Source organism: Sminthopsis crassicaudata, chromosome 4 (assembly GCF_048593235.1).
Source record: "Sminthopsis crassicaudata isolate SCR6 chromosome 4, ASM4859323v1, whole genome shotgun sequence".
Classification (NCBI taxonomy): Eukaryota; Metazoa; Chordata; class Mammalia; order Dasyuromorphia; family Dasyuridae; genus Sminthopsis; species Sminthopsis crassicaudata.
The window spans coordinates 123,129,176-123,146,784 of NC_133620.1; the positions used below are offsets into that span (position 1 = coordinate 123,129,176).

At 35.5% G+C, this 17,609-nt stretch overlaps 1 protein-coding gene across 7 annotated transcripts in view; it reads left to right on the forward strand.

Moving 5' to 3' along the window:
* The first annotated feature begins 2,438 nt into the window (after positions 1-2,438).
* LOC141565771 (protein unc-93 homolog A-like) overlaps positions 2,439-17,609 on the forward strand; it is a 234,147-nt gene continuing 218,976 nt past the window's right edge. For 3 of the 7 annotated variants that reach the window (XM_074309327.1, XM_074309316.1, XM_074309322.1), the window contains exon 1: positions 2,467-2,539. The gene's annotated coding sequence lies outside the window, so the exon portion shown is untranslated. Of the gene's footprint in view, positions 2,540-17,609 lie in introns of all 7 variants that reach the window. The other 4 variants (XM_074309320.1, XM_074309329.1, XM_074309318.1 and 1 more) reach the window with 3 other exon arrangements.

Sequence of the window (17,609 nt, forward strand, 5' to 3'; positions counted from 1 at the left end):
GAAAAAGCATTCATTGTCTCCCCGTGTTTTTTCTTTCTCTTAGGCTCCATCAAAACTTAGATAATAAGTAGAATCATCGAATCAACACTCTAAAGAAGTTCTCACTAGCAAGCTGGAAAAACTAGAAAGTTCATTAAGAAGTTTTGGGATTGTAAATGGAGATGATTTTTGAACTATCAATCATTCTCTGGCAATTCCCTTGTACAAGTTGGAAAAAGTCACATGTACTGTTCTTTCCCTAAAGAGGGAGAAACCATATCTGTCTTCAATAGGTTGGTTACTAGAGTGAAATAACTCATATTCTCAAGAGAGTCTATTACTATCCTTCCAAAGTGGTAGCATCAAACAATGACAGTCAAGTAAACAAGTTTAATTAAATGCTGTCAGACACTGTTCTAACAAATAGAGGTACAAAGAAAGGCAAAAATGGTCCCCTCTTTCTTCTTTTTTTTTTCCTGTGGCAATTGGGGTTAAGTGACTTGCTCAGGCTCACACAGCTAGGTGGTCTCCACTTTCAAATAGCTCAAAGTCTAATGGGAGAAATATCAAGAAAACAACTAGGTTAAAAAAAAGATATAGAAATAATCTCAGAGAAGGAAAGTATTAACGTTAAGGCGGATTTAGAAAGGCTTCCAACAGAAGGTGGGATTTTATGAGACTTGAATTAAGTCAAATACAATTTACTCACTCCCTAAATGTAACAATTGTTATCTACCCGTTCCACCCTTGGGGATTGTTATTTTATTGTTATAAATTATAAGTCGGGAAATAGAAATAAGAAGGAAGAGAATTCCATGCATGGGGACAATCAGTGAAAATGTATGAGTCAGGAGATGGAGTGTAGCAAGGAGGTTCATGTCACTGCTTTGTATAATATAGTGAAGGAGAAAAATATCTAAAAAGACTGGAGATAAGCAAGATATTAGGTTGGAAAATAACTTTAAAGGCCCCAAAGTATAATTGTCAGGGGAATCACAAGACAATACTTAGAAGCTAAAGTGGACAAAACATTGGGTTTGAATCTTAGTCTCTGATTCCCTATTATTGTTGTGCAGCCTTCATTCTTGAACAAATTACTTAACTTATAAGCCTCAGTTTCTTCTCAGGAAAAATTAGGTGAAACTAGATGATCTCTGAGGTTTTTTCCACTGATAAAATTCTTTGAAGTTCCTTAAAGCAATCTCTCTAAAGAGAATAAAATTTTGGAATAGAAACATCCAAAATACACTGGCCAAGAAAAAGCAAAAACAAAAAACTAAGCTTGGCTGTGGATTATTTAACATTTAATGGTACTCGGAGCATCTTTTGAAACAGCAGAATGTACCAAGAGGGGAATTAATTTCCTTCCCCACCTTTTCCCTGCCCATCTCCCTGACAAAGTAAAGGAAACTAGTTCTTCTGGTACTATCCTATGACAATAAAAAGTAGAATAAATACGCTTCATAGGCTGTGATAATCTTTAAGGATTTTGAAAACTGAGTCTGGTTCAACAACCAGTCATGTGGTTCTCATCATTCCATCACAGTGACAGTTAGCTCAAGGAAATGGTATTGTGTGCTCTCCTCCCTTATTACAGAACAGGTTTTTGTACACAAGGCTATGACAGTCACTCTTAGGAAATCCGGGTCAGATTCAAAAAAGTCTTTTTTTTTTTTTTTTTTTAAACTTATTAAGAGATAATAAATAGAAAGTTGTCCTGGTAAATCCAATTTCAAATTATCTCTCTGTCATATGCTGGTTATGTGATGCTGATCAAGTTAGTTTTCCAGGCAGTTTTTAGACTATTCTGTCACAGAGAAAGTACCAATCTTTATTGGTAAAGAAAAGTAATCTACATTATTAATGATAAGTCCAGTCTTTTTTCACTGTTTGTTCACTTGACTATTCCTGGATTTCTGAATGGAAAAAAAAAAGCTTAGGAATTGGTAGACTGTGCTTCTAATGAGTAGATTAAAACCTCTCACGGGTCATGGGCTTGATTTTCTGTTTTTTATAAGCAGAGGCAGGGCAAAAGCAATATGATTTTTGGCTCTGGTCATACTACCTGAAGTTCAGGTTTTTAACAACCCACTTGGACAATCCCCAAGGGTGGAAAGGTTAGCCAACAATTGTTACATTTAGGAAGAGAGTAAATTAGAACTTTTTGAGAATATTTTGTTGTTATGAACAAAATTTGTTTGTCTTTCATGTTCAAATTACTTCTGATGGATTCAATTATTTCTGGAACCTATACAGAATTAAGCTCTAGGTTCTAGTTTGTCGTTCTAGTTTGGCTCTGTTACATGTTGGCTTTGTGATCTCAGAACTGGAAAGCATAAAGATGCAGTGGTAAAGTGAATTTCCTTACCAGGATCTCACTATGTCAATAAAACCTGTCTTAGCTGAACCTACTACTGAACATCCTGAAAAGGTGGGAGGGACAGAAGAAATGATAGTAGAGAAAAGAGACAGCCCAATAGAAGAGTATGATTGTGGATTCTGAAGTCTGAGAATCTGGATTAGATCTCAACTCCATTATACCCTGACAGCATAACCTCAGGTAAATTGCTTAATTTTCTGGGGCTCATTTTCCTCATAGATAAAATGAGGGGGGTTGGATTAGATAGATGGATAAAACATGCATTAAACCGGCTATGGGCCAGACACTGTAATAAATCTGGGGAGAGAAATATAAGCAATCTAGACAATCTCGGCTCTCAAGGAGTTTACATTCTGGTAAGAAAAGACAAGCATTCAGAGGATTTGGAAGGAGAGCACTAATGGGGGAACAGATGACAAATGAGAAATGATTAAATATGGACAATAAGGAGAGATGGCAGGGAACTGAACACAGTTGGGACTTCTAAAAAGGGAGGGGTCTGGGCTAGGTTTGAGCCAATTAGTGGGAAGGTACAAGGGAAAGGTGCCTGAAGAGGGCAAAGCTGTTGGGGAAGTTGGGAGAATGAGTTGAGCTAGGAGTCAAGGACCTGTGATTCTGTGAAAGGTGTGTGTTTGGGGGAGGGGGTGAGACAAGGCATTTTACAGGTGGATAGGGAATACTCTGTGAACTCTATTTACCTCCTGACTTCAAAGTTGGCAGAGGGAAAGAAAGCTAAGGGAATGTGGCCAGCTGGAAAGATTCTGCAGAGTTCTGCTCTTGAGGAAGGTTCTTGAGTGCTTTCCAGATAGGATTATTAGGACATTTTCTAAGGGAAACTCCTACTTGTTACAGCATATATGAAAGAAAGAACAGGCTTGAGTTAGTGGACCTTTAGATATAAGTGTAAATGATTTTCTGAACCTGAATTTAAGTCTTTGGAGTCTCTCAACACATATCTTTAAGCTGCAATGGCCATGAAACATGATCACCACATATTAGAAAGGATCATAGATTAAAGTCTACAAGAAACTTTGGTAGCTATCAAGTCCAAACTTCTCATTTTACAGAGAAGGAAACTGAGGCATAAAGAGATTAAGTAACAACAGTGTCATGAAGCTAGTAATTCTTTGAGGTAGGATTTGAAACTAGATCTCCTGACTTCAAGTCCTAGTTGCTACAGGAGACTTCTTGAAGCAATAAAACAAACAAAAAACCAAAAAATAATAATCTCTGCCATGAGTTGTGGTTGGTTGGTTGGTTGGTTATTGTTGTTTTTTTGCAATTGGAGTTAAATGGCTTGCTCAGGGTCACATAGCTAGTAAATGTCTAAGGCCTGAATTGAAATCAGGTATTCCTAATTCCAGGCCTATTCACTGAGCCACCCCACTGCCCTTTATATGAGATATAGTATTTTAAAAAATGCATACAAACTGATTGACTATCCTGAATATTGGTTTTATATATTTGATTATTTTTAAACATTGGTGTTTTTAAAAATAGAAACATATACTTTAAAGAGTAAGCACAGAGTAACAAATAGAGATTTTAACAAATAGAGATTTTGTTTTAAAACAGAAGACCTAGATTCGAATGTTGTCTCTGACATATACTGGCTGTGTATCCATTTAACTTCTCAGCAAACTGGGGATTCTTTCATTTTTATGATAGCTTTTAATTTTTCAAAATACATGCAAAGATAGTTTTCAACATTTACTCCTGCAAAACCTTGTGTCCAAATATTTCTCTCTCCTTCCCTCCTCCCTTAAACAGCAAGCAATCTGATAGTTTAAACATGTGCAATTTTTTGAAACATATATATACATATGTACATAATCTATATCCATATCTATCTATCTAAAAGTTTGTGGGTCTTTTGTTTTTTTTTGTTTTTTGCTTTGTTTTGTTTTTATTTGCTGAGGCAATTGGGGCTAAGTGACTTACCCAGGGTCACACAGCTAGTAAGTGTTAAGTGTCTGAGGCCAGATTTGAATTTGAATCCTCTTGACTTCAGGACTAATGCTCTATCCACTAGACCATCCAGCTGTCCTCCTTCCTCCCCCTGAAAAGTCTCAATGACTTTAAATTGCATATCAGGTGCTAGTCTACATTGGCAAAGTCCACAAAAATTGAGTAAAACCTATGGGGAATTCTCCAAACCAGTAAAATCCCAAGTTCTGCCCTATCCATGTTCCTGTTCTATTGATGTTCCCCCAAATCCCTACTGTATCAGTTTTCCCCCAAAGAAATAAACTACTGTGGTCTTGTTTGGTTTACATTCTACTTTCGTCTGGTATTGCAAAGCATCTGGTGGACTCAATAGGATTCCTAGATTATTTTAAGAATGCTTGATACAAGAGAGATGCAGATTGCCTTATCATAGAATACCTGTTCTGTTTAGATAATGGCCATGGAAAGTATCTAGTATTCAGTTATGGATAGCCAAGGAAAAAAATTCTGAATTTTACTAGATTCCAACCAATAAGTTCTCACTTTATTGCTTTTTTTTTTTTTTTTATCAGCACATAGCACCTATCTTACACAAGGTTATTTTTTATAACCACAAGGAAAAAATTGGTAAGGTCATGCTTATGGTGAGAAAAGTCATCAAAAAGTCACCAAAGGCTCAGGAGATGTCTGCAGTTTCTCAGGAGCCGACACCAAGATAACTATTCCTCCCTTGAGGTGAAAACATTGGGTGATACTTCCACAAGTAAGCAGGGAGAACTCTGTCACAGCTTCGATAAAATCTTGAGCAGGTCATTCCTTAACTCAAACACTCACCCACAGGCCCTAATCTTTTGGAAATGCAACAAAACCAGATTTGGTTTCAGATTCCCCTAGCAATGCACATTCTGCTCCTCCCCTTTTAAAACCATTGTTTCATAAAGAGAAGAAAAGGGAATAAGAACTGAGAGGTGGTTCTCTCTCATTTAAGCCTGGCTTACTGAGAAACTCAAGTCAACATCATACAGATACTGAGCAGCCGGTTCAGCCAGTGCCTCAACATGAGGGAAGGTAGAGGAAGAAAAAAATGTTGGCTAAGACTAAGCTATGCATTTATTTATAGAGGAGAGCCTGTCTTTTAGTTCTCCCAAGGTAGAGTGATATGGTAGAAAGGAGACCCAGTATGAAGACTAAAAGTGTGACTCAGTTTTGTAAAAACAAGACCAGAAACGGCTTCGGCACTCATAAAACTTGTTACTGTTTGTCCTTTGTTCTTAAAGAGGACCATGATTCCATGACTTGCAAGTTAATTGGATTTAAGTGAGGCAGGGCTGTGTAAAATCACCATTCTCACTTTCTCCTCCAGAGACATCTGGGTCCCTAGCAAGAGTGGCAAGATACAGATCAGGATGACTAGAGATGGCCCCAATGAATCATAGATAGGATAATTATGGAAAAGGTATTAACACCTAGAAAGACTGGGGAAAAGCTGTCACTGGAGTTGACACTGGAGATAATTCTCAAAGGAATCTGAAAATTCTGAGTTAGAAGTGGGGAGTGACATACAGAAACACCAATTAGATTTATCCATCTCGATGTTTTTGATCAAACTATATAAATCAAAGTATGCAAACTATATCTTTCTCTAAGAATAAACCACCAACGTGAAGCTTAGAGGTTTCCTTACAGGTTATCTCCTGAGGTTATTGGTCAAGTCTCCATCAATTAACAGTGACCCCAGAATGCTTGAATCTGAATGTGAGGAATGGAGGAGCCAGTCTTAGTCATTTCCTTGGAATAGGCTCATAACTGAGGTCCCTGGTTTTTTTTTTTTTTTTTTTTTACATTTTTAATTATGAGTGTTCCTAAGTTGTTTATCACTTAATTTGATTGGTGATTTATTACATAAACTACTGATGAAGTTGTTTGTAATATTTTTCTATTGGCGTTCTATCTTATCAAAGGGTCCACATGCTTATCAGTTATTTGAGAACACATTTGTTTGCCTTATGTCACAAAAGTGCTTACCTTATTATTGAAAAACAATTTATAGAAAAATGACTTGCCCATAATAAGTCAGTCACAAAATGGATGCTTAAAACAAAATGGAATCCACTATAATTTGCTAAACTTATTTCTCCTATTTTAATAAGGTCCTTGAAACCTATTCTCACTGTAAGGAGATAGAACATTCAATCCAGGTGTAAGGGACATGCTGTGTAGTCAATGAGATGGGAAATGGAATGCTGAATACCAGGAACAGCAAGCAGATCTGAGAGTCATCTTCCTGATCATTGAAACCATGGAGACTGAGGAAGTCATAGATGAGCAGGGAATTTCCCTGTCAGACTTGTACCTTAGGGCTATCACATTGCTAACTGGGATGAGTGGAAAGGAAAGAAGAAAGCTTTGAGGTGGGGAGAGAGATATTAAGAACAGATACTGATTTCCAGTCAGAAAGAACTATATTCAGATCATACTTCATATATAATAAACTATATGGCTGTGGACAAGGCATTTCAGTTCTTAAGAATGGGAGTTTCTATAGTCTGTAAACTGTTGATCACAATAATACCTTCTTCCCAAGGTTGTAATGATCAAATAAAATAATTTATTTAAAGGACTTTGCAAATTTTATATCATATAAATTATAGTATATAAATAAAAAATATAAATTATATTATAGTAATATTATTGTTCAATTATTTTTCAATTGTGTGTGACTCTTCATGATCCCAATTGTTTTTTCTTGGTAAAGACACTGGAGTAGTTTGACATTTCCTTCTCCAGCTCATTTTACAGATGAGGAAACTGAGGCAAATAGGGTTAAGTGACTTGCCCAGGATCACACAGCTAGTAAATGTCTGAGGTTAGATTTGAACTCTGAAAAAAAAAGTCTAGTATTATATCTACTGGGTCCCCTCCCTGCCTATTTATTAAATGTATGTTATCATTATTTTTACAATTCAGGCAAGAGGTGAGGAATACCAGAATAATGGAGGTTATATGAGGGATGAGAATAGATTGAATGTGAAGGGAGAGATAGACACAGATGGGGAAGGTGTGAAAGTAGAACCAATAAGACTTGACAATTAATTGGTTATGGATGGGTAAGGGAGAGAGAAGGCCACTAATATGGGTAATTGGACAATAGAAATTAGTTAAGTTACAAAGAGGATTTGGGATGGGAAATCCTGTTTTAGGTATGTTGATTTTGAGATGATAGCAGGACAAGGCATTTAGTCTCCATGGGCTTTAATTTTCTCAAATGTGGGGACAGTTATGGATAGCGCACCAACCCTGAATTCAGGAGGACCCGAGATCAAATCTGGTCTCAAACACTTAACATTTCCTAGCTGTGTGTCCCTGGGCAAGTCACTTAACCCCAGCCTCAGAAAAAAACAAAAACAAAAACAAAACAAAACAACAACAAAAAAAACAATTTTCTCAAATGTAAAATGATTGTATTTGGACAAGGTTACTAAGCCTGGGATAGTTTTGTGGAGGGATGGCTGTGTTCTGTGTTGTATATGAGACTGGAAATGTGAGTCCTGAGAGAATATTGGGCATGATGCTACTATCTACCATAAGGGAGTTAGTTCAAGCTGTTGCACTGCCATGGAAAGAAGAGCTTCCAGAGAGTCAGTCAGGAAAGAGACTTCTGTGAATGTGGATTGAAAACCTTACAGATATGGGTATATAGAGAAGCTGAGCCAATCATAGTTCTGTCACTGCCAAGGTCTGCAAATCTAAAATCTGCTGAGAGTAGATTTCTTGAGTGAGAAAAATTTGAGCTAAAATCTTATCTTGCTTCCAGCATGAATGCCTCATTTACTTTTGTGTATTAAAAAAGTCTAATCTATAGAATGTTTTTTACTTTTATTTTCTGTTTAGATAGATAGATTTACTCTCTATTTGCTATTTGTGATGGTCTTTTGTATCTAAGTTTGGTGGGAATAGGCTAAATTGGTTAAGATTAAAATAAAATCTACCTTCCCTGCTTAAGAGCCAGCAGGAATGTGTTTTACCTTAGGAACATAGATTTACACCTAGACTAGAAATATTTGATGAGTGGTAAATAGACAGAATTCTTATGTTTTTTAAAAACTGAAGAAATCTCCCAGACTCTGTCCTTCTTCCGGCCAGGTTTTTGGCAGAATAGGCAAGACACATCTCCACTCCCCAGAAAGAAAGAAAGACAATTTTTTTGGAGATGGGGTAGGCCAAATCAAATCTCAGCTCCTGTCTATCCATATTAAGAGTCACATACCTATCTTATACATGGCATCCCAAAAGTCTTAGTTTAAATTTTTAATGAGCATAATCTTGTTGGGCAGACATTTCCATACAGTTCTGACCTGGGCATTTATCTCCCCCTTCTCATTCTGTAAAATTTCTATTTGTGTTTTTTTGTAAGTTTTTTTTTTCCATAGTGGATCTAATATATGAATGGTTTTCTTCCTATTCTTTTACTCTATCTGGATTACCCATGGGTTATCTTGATTGATAACGTCATGAGGTTCAGCTAGATAGCACAGTGGACAGAATGCCAGGCCTGGAGTCAGAGAGACTTGAGTTCAAATGTGGCCTCAGACACTAACTATGTGGCCCTAAGTTACTTAGTTTTCTCATCTCTAAAATGAGCTAGATTAGAGCACCAGCCCTGAAGTCAGGAGGACCTGAGTTCAAATGTGGCCTCAGACACTTAACACTTCCTGGCTGTGTGACCCAGGACAAGTCACTTAGCCCCAGCCTCCAAAAATAATAATAATAATAATAATAATAATAATAATAATAAATAATAATAATAAAATGAGCTGGAGAAGGAAATGGCAAACCATTCCAGTATTTTTGCCAAGAAAACCCCAAATGGGGTCAGCCATGATCGAAACTACATAATAACAAAGCTCCATAAAGGCAAAGATCATTTCATTTTCATTTTTGTTCAAATCCAATATGTAGAATATACAGTCATTTGAGGGTCATCTAGATAGTAAGAGGACAAGTCTGGGGTTCAAACTAGCCCTATAATTCTAGCCTTAATAGTTTACCAGTTCTGTCTTGACCCAAGTCTGGCTAAGATTTCACTCTAAATTTTCTAATTACCAAAATTCTTGGTAAATTGGTAAATTCTTGTCCCTCTGAACAATGCTGTGAAGATATTCATCATAGGAGAACCTCTTACATTTCAAAATTTTGTTTAAAAAATGCATTCTAAAAGTATGGGATCTTATTTCAGTGACAAAATGGTTTAGCATAGCGGGCTTTGAAGGCCCACTATTTGACAGAATGTAGACATTATTTGACAAAGGATAGAACCATTTATTTTCCTTTGTCACTCCTTTAAGCTTTTCAGGCAAGGACCTTGGATTTATAAAGTGTAGGCCTGCAGTAGAAAACTCAATGATCCTTACCATAAATACATTTGCAGGTTCTGTGTCCCAAGAGAAAACTTATGAATAATTCCATGGAATAATACTTTTATTGACAAGCGAACCTTTCAGTCAAAAGCCTTGAAGAAAGGAAAACTTCCCCACTCCAGAGAAAATGTTTCCTCCTTAAAATTCACTGGATTAAAAAATAACAGTATGATTCTGGGCAAGTCATTTAATCCCAATTGCCTCCCACCCCACCAAAAAAGAAAGAAAGAAAGAAAGAGAGAGAGAGAGAGAGACAAAAAGAAAGAAAGAGAAAGAAACAAAGAAAGAAAGGAAGGAAAGAAGGAAGGAAGAAGGAAGAAAGAAGGAAAGAAAGAAAGAGAGAAAGAAAGAAAGAAAGAGAAAGGAAGGAAGGAAGGAAGAAGGAAGGAAAGAGAAGGAAAGGAAGAAAGAAAGGAAGGAAGAAAGGAAAAAATGCTGGATCCAATATTTATTATTCACATGATAAGAAAATAATACAAGTATTTTTCCATGGAAAGGAAATATATGGTTGTGAATGTCTGTTCTTTGGTTATTTAGTTGGTTAGATTATATATCTTTTCCTATTTTCTCAGAAATTCTTCTAGCAATACTCTTAGAAAATACATTTAGTCTGTTATTATGAAAGAAGCTGTTAGAAGAATGGTTTCTGCATCATATTTGGTACTAAATGGTAATTAGAGGAGTGCTAATATTCATGTTTCTCTTTCCTTCTGAGAATCTTTAACAATATCATCATCAAACTTTTATTAAGAACTTACTAAGTAGAAAATGGTGAGAGATGATACAGAAGGTATAAAATCAGGTAAGACATAAACTCTTGTCTTTATGGAGTTAATAATCTATAGTAATATTTTTTTTAATTTTTTTATTTTATTTTATAATTATAACATTTTTTTGACAGTACATATGCATGGGTAATTTTTTACAACATTATCCCTTGCACTTACTTCTATTCAGATTTTTTCCCTTCCTCCCCCAATCCCCTCCCCCAGATGGCAAGCAGTCTTATATATGTTAAATATATTACAGTATATTCTAGATACAATATATGTGTGTAGAACCGAATTTTTTGTTGCACAGGAAGAATTGGATTCAGAAGGTAAAAATAACAGTTTACATTCATTTCCCAGTGTTCCTTTTCTGGATGTAGCTGGTTCTGTCCATCATTAATCAATTGGAATTGGATTAGCTCTTCTCTATGTTGAAGATATCCACTCTCCATCAGAATACATCCTCGTACAGTATCATTGTTGAAGTGTATAATGATCTCCTGGTTCTGCTCGTTTCACTCAGCATCAGTTGATGTAAGTCTCTCCAAGCCTCTCTGTATTTCTCCTATTTGGTCATTTCTTATAGAACACTATATATTCCATAACATTCATATACCATAGTTTACCCAACCATTCTCCAATTGATGGACATCCATTCATCTTCCAGCTTCTAGCCACTATGAAAAGGGCTGCCACAAACATTTTGGCACATACAGGTCCCTTTCCCTTCTTTAGTAGTTCCTTGGGATATAAGCCCAGTAGTAGTATGGCTGGGTCAAAGGGTATGCACATTTTGATAACATTTTGGGCATAATTCCAGATTGCTCTCCAGAATGGTTGGATTCTTTCACAACTCCACCAACAATGCAACAGTGTCCCAGTTTTCCCACAACCCCTCCAACATTCATCGTTATTTGTTCCTGTCATCTTAGCCAATCTGACAGGTGTGTAATGATACCTCAGAGTTGTCTTAATTTGCATTTCTCTGATCAATAGTGATTTGGAACACTCTTTCATATGAGTGGAAATAGTTTTAATTTCATCATCTGAAAATTGTCTGTTCATATCCTTTGACCATTTATCAATTGGAGAATGGCTTGATTTCTTATAAATTAAAGTCAATTCTCTGTATATTTTGGAGATGAGGCCTTTATCAGAACCTTTAACTGTAAAAATTTTTTCCCAATTTGTTACTTCCCTTCTAATCTTGTTTGCATTAGTTTTGTTTGTGCAGAAACTTTTTAATTTGGTGTAATCAAAATGTTCTATTTTGTGATCAATAATGGTCTCTAGTTCTCACTTGGACACAAACTCCTTCCTCCTCCACAAGTCTGAGAGGTAAACCATCCCATGTTCCTCCAATTTATTTATGATTTCGTTCTTTATGCCTAAATCTTGGACCCATTTTGATCTAATCTTAGTATGTGGTGTTAAATGTGGGTCCATGCCTAGTTTCTGCCATACTAATTTCCAGTTTTCCCAGCAGTTTTTGTCAAATAATGAATTCTTATCCCAAAATTTGGGATCTTTGGGTTTGTCAAAGATTAGATTGCTATTTTTATTCACTATCTTGTCCTGTGAACCTAACCTATGCCACTGATCAACTAGTCTATTTCTTAGCCAATACCAAATGGTTTTGGTGACTGTTGCTTTATAATATAGCTTTAAATCAGGTACACTTAGACCACCTTCCTCTGACTTTTTTTTCATTAGTTCCCTTGCAATTCTCGACCTTTTGTTGTTCCATATGAATTCTGTTGTTATTTTTTCTAGGTCATTAAAATAGTTTCTTGGGAGTCTGATTGGTATAGCACTAAATAAATAGATTAGTTTGGGGAGTATTGTCATCTTTATTATATTCGCTCAGCCTAGGAGTTAATAATCTAATAGAGAAATATAACACATACATAAAAAGTACTGTATAAAATAATACACAGACAAATGAATAAAACATGTATCATATTTATGTCTAATTCTAAAATCTGCTACATATTCTCATCACAACAACTCCATTAGGTTGTATTAAGTAAGTAAGTATTAAGTAAATACGTATTATCATTTCAGTTTTCCAGATGAGAAAACTATGGATCTGAGAAATTAAATGACTTGATATTGATCACATAGCTAATGAGTGTAGAAGGGGTATTTGAATCTAGATATCAAGTGCTTTCCTTTATCTTCTAAGGAAGGTTCCTTCTCAAAAAAAGAATCTTTCTTGCTTTTCTTACATTATCCCAGAAAAGCATGCAAATGAAGTTGAAGTGGAAAAGAATCACAGAATCTTAGAACAGGAAAAGGACTTCAGAGACCACCTAGTCCAACACATATCTGAACAAGTATCCCTCTAAAACACTCACTAATAGTGAGACTGCATTCGAATTAACAAAATGTTCCCCACTCTTTAAGATCTAGCACAAATGATTTTTTTAATGAGGATTTTCTTTACTCACAACCATTTTTCTCTTTTTTGATCTCTTGCAGTAATTATTTTAGGGACCTTGAATTTAAGCAGTTAACAGTAGTCCATCATGTACTATTCTATAATGATTTTGTGTGTTTAAATCCTGCTTACCTGCATCAAGGTTCTGAATTTCTCTATGAAAGGTTTCATTTATGACATTCTGACAAACATTTATTAAGCATCTATTATGTGCCTGGCACTGCGCTTAGTACTAGAGATACTCTCTACATATATTCCTGGAGAAGCAAATGACAAAGTATTCTACCACTCTAATATTTTTGCCAAGAAAACACCAAAAGAGGTCATGAAAAGTCAGATGTGATTAAAATGATTGAAAAACAAAATCCTCTGAATTCTTATTTTTTTTTCCAAAAGACATTTTGTCGATTTTCAGTATCAGAACACTTGTACTATTGGTTCCTCTTTCTCCAGAATGGCTCCTAAAGATACTATACTAAAGAATGAAAAACACACACACACACACACACACACACACACACACACACACACAATCTTCATATACATATTAGCTTCAGAGGGAAACACAAAATATAGAGAGAAAAAGGGTAAAAAGACTAGTATCACTGGATTGTAGAATAAAGGGTATATGAAGTAAGAAGACTGAGAAAATAGGAAGGAGCCAGATTGCAAAAGGCTTTCAAATGAATGAATATTTGATACTAGAGTAATAGAATGACACTGGAGCCTTTTTTTTAAATCAAGCAAACAGTGACTATAACTTTTATTTTTCCCTTGTAAGACTGAATAGCTATAAAAATATTTGTAAAAAGTTTAGGATTATACAAAGTTTATAAATGAACTTGCAAGCTTACATAGAAAATAAACAGCAAGTAGCTTGCAAAAGTCTGAACCATATTAGCACTATGCAAGTTGTAGGCTTAGATTTGCTTTAGGATTATGGGGTTGATTTTGTTTCTTAAGTCATTTTTCCTATTTCCAACATGTAACAATAGATGGATTTTTTTTTAAATTTTTTTTTTTTTGAGTAGGAAGGGAGGGAATGATATAGTTGAACCCATGAATGGATTTTGTATTTGTCTATGTACTAGGTACATAGTAGGTATTTATCCAATGACTCTGTATTGATTTGAGTTCCAATACATTGTAAAACTTTTTTTTTGGAAAAAAAAATAGAGAAGTAGAAAGAGAAGGGAAATGGTATATTACCCCCTCCTTAGAATTCAGATCAGAAGCACAACTAAGGATTTTTTTCACCAGGTCAAAATCAGTTAGATTGGAGGAAGCAGAACATGATGCAGAAAACAGTCCAACAAATCCAGGTCTTCCAAAGAAGAAATAAAAGAGGCTAGTAATCATCTTTGAGAGATTTTTTTGGAGGAGAAACAAAGGGAGATCTAAGGAGAGACCTTAGGTTGGTCCCATCAGCAGCTCAGTTAGAGAATGGAACACATCATCCTAAGGAAGGAGTACTCCATCCTCTCTTCTCTTCTTCCCCCATGCTCTTGCCTTTGTTCTTTGCTCGTTTGGATTCTTCATGCCTAGGAAGTCACAAACAGATATAATGCTAATGGCATCCCCAGACTACTCCTTTCATATGTAATTCCTATCACTGATAACGCAATATGTATATTATGAGCAAGTCTCAATGTTGTCAGGGTCTTCCTTGTAAAGGGCAGGAACTTTGGAGAAATATACTCAAGGCTCAGTATGACTGATTTAATTCTACAACAAGGTGTTAACTCAGTGGAATTGATAAGACAATGATTATCTAGTTTAGCTTGTGAGTTCACTAGTTTAGCATGACTGATTTCATCTTACAACAAATAATGGTTCCCTAGTGATATAATGATTGGTTTATACTCAGTATATTGTAATGATGTAATTGTAATAGAGCATATAAACACTGGGGACAAACTTAGCTAGAGACAGACTTCAAGATAGAGATCCTTGTGGTGGTCCTCCTGCCTTTTTCACTGAAACCAAGACCCATTCTGGAGAGCCTCCGGGAAGCTAGCCAGGCCCCAGGTGAAGGAGACAGACTATGAAGGAGATAATACTTTGGATTTTATCCCTGACTATTCTTATGTTGATTATTCTGCTGAAACCAAGACTAGTCAGAGAAAGCTAACCAGAACCTTACACTTCCCATTTCTGGCCTTCTTTTATATTTGGTTGGCAATAACCTTCCTTTTTATGAATTTGCTGTTCTAGTGTTAAGTCCAAGGGATAACATGCCAAACTCTTCATCTTTTGGATGGAGAAAGGAATTAAAAAAAACCTTTGTGAGAAGACCTAGTGAAATATTCAGTAACATCCCAGAATTTCCAGCATAAATTATGGGAGCTTTGTCTCAAAGTAAACCTTAGTATCAAATGATAATAGAGATGAAATAAAGTGAAAAAGTATTTTGCTGCTCAAAATCCTTCAGCTCCTCATTTTTAGCATTTTCTCCTATTCTGATATATACATACACAAACACATATGTATGCACATATGTATGTGTGTGTGTATATATATATATTTTTTTTTTCCCTCTCTTATTTGAGAGTGAATATTGAGTTAAAGTGATTTTTTGATTAGAACCCAATTCCAAAATTATCCCAGTATGTGCAATACTGCCCTCTACTGAACAATTTACCTATTCAGAAGTTTATGATAATTACAAAAATAGTAACTGATATTTTTTAGTGCCTCCAGGTTCATAAAAGACTTTCTTCACAGTTACCTCATGGGGTAAGTAATGAGAATATTATTTCCATTTGGTAGAAGAGGAGACTGATGCTCTAAAGAGATGAAGTACTTGCCCAGTGTCATATGATACATTTTGGGGCTTAGTCTTTTCACTCTAAATCCAATGCTCTTTTCTTCTGTCATTTATTCAGCTCCTACTATGACAGAAATGAGATGCATACAAAGAGGTCCCTGCTTTCAAGGAGCAACCAATCTAGTTTGAGGGTTTGGATGAACAAATGTGAAGCAATCAGAAAACATAGTAAGATAAAAATGACAAGGTAATTATTATGGCTCAGAATTATAATTCAATTTATTTGATAAACATTGAATAAATATCTGAATTTATTAAACACATTGTACTCAGTACTATGAATACAAAGATTAAAAAAAAAACACAACAGTCCCTGCTTTTACTGAAGGTAAACAACATGTTCAAATATTTAGGTTAATTCAAACTATCTTTGTTGTTGGATTGTTTGTCAATCGTGTCTGACACTTTATGATTTCATTTTGGATTTTCTTGGCAAAGGTACTAGAAATGTTTGCCAACTCATTTTATAGATGATGAAATGGAAGCAGTCAGAATTAATTGAATTGCTAGTAAGTGAATAAGGGTAGGAAGATTAGTTTTCTTAACTTCAAGCCCAGCTGCCTGTCCACTGTGCTATTCATAACATATATACAAAATAAATATCAAGGAACTTTAGGGAGGGTGGACACTTATAAGTGGGTGAAGTGGAAAAAAAGAATACTTGAAAAATATAACACTTGAGGTAGGATTTCAAAAGGTTGAATTAAAATTAATCACAGAATTTTATGGTACTTATTGATCATATGGGCATCTAAGTGGCACAGTGGATGGAATGCTGGGTCTGGAGTCAGGAAGCCATGAATTCAAATCTGGCTCCAGATATTTACTAGCTGTGTGACGCTGGGCCAGTCACTTAACCCTGTTTGCCTCAGTTTCTTCACGTGTAAAATGAGCTGGAGAAGGAAATAACAAAACAATCTAATATCTTTGCCAAGAAAACTCCAAGTGAGATCACAAAGACAGACAGGACTAAAAAATGACTCGATTATAACAACTGTTCATAGAATTTAACCTCCTTTTAAAGAGATTTGAAGTCATAAAACTAATGTTTAGAAAAGCCTGATTTCCAAAAAATCGTACTAGTAAGTAAGAGAACTGGGATTGAACCCAAGTCCTCTAACTACAAAACCATGTACCCTATTTATGATGGTAAAAGAATTATGAGAGCATTTGTAGTATATATGAAAGAGTGCTTGAACTGAAGGAGAGCCCTGGTATCTAATCTCACCTTTGACATTTCCTAAATGTGTGAACACAGACAAATTATTTAATTTCCTGTAAAATGGAGACAATAGTACCTGAGACCTTACAGGGTTGTTTATAGTATCAAATGAAATAAATCACATACAATACTTTTTACAAACCTTGGAGTGATATAGAAGTATCAATCATTTTAAAGTTTGGTCTTTCACTAAGCTCTAACTGTCTTGTATTGTTTTGGCAAATGCTGTCAAGAGATAACATGGGGATTCTTAAAAAAAATAAATAAATAAAGATTAGATTCTTCTCCAAAGCACTCCACAGGATAATAAGGAAAGGACAGATTTCTTGTCAAAGTGGAGAAATTTCTGTTTTATATGTGAGATTAGATGGAGCACCCTAATCTTTACAACTTTTTTTTTTTTTATTGTTCTAAAACAAAACAAGGGACAGCTAGGTGATACAGTAGATAATGTGCTGGGCCTGGAATCAGGAAAACTTATCTTCCTGAGTTAAAATCTGGCCTCAGACATATATTAGCAATGTGATCCTGAGCAAGTCACTTAACCTCTGTAAATGAACTAGAGAAGGAAATGGCAAAACACTCCATTATCTTTGCCAAGAAAACCCCAGTGGAGTCACAGAGAGA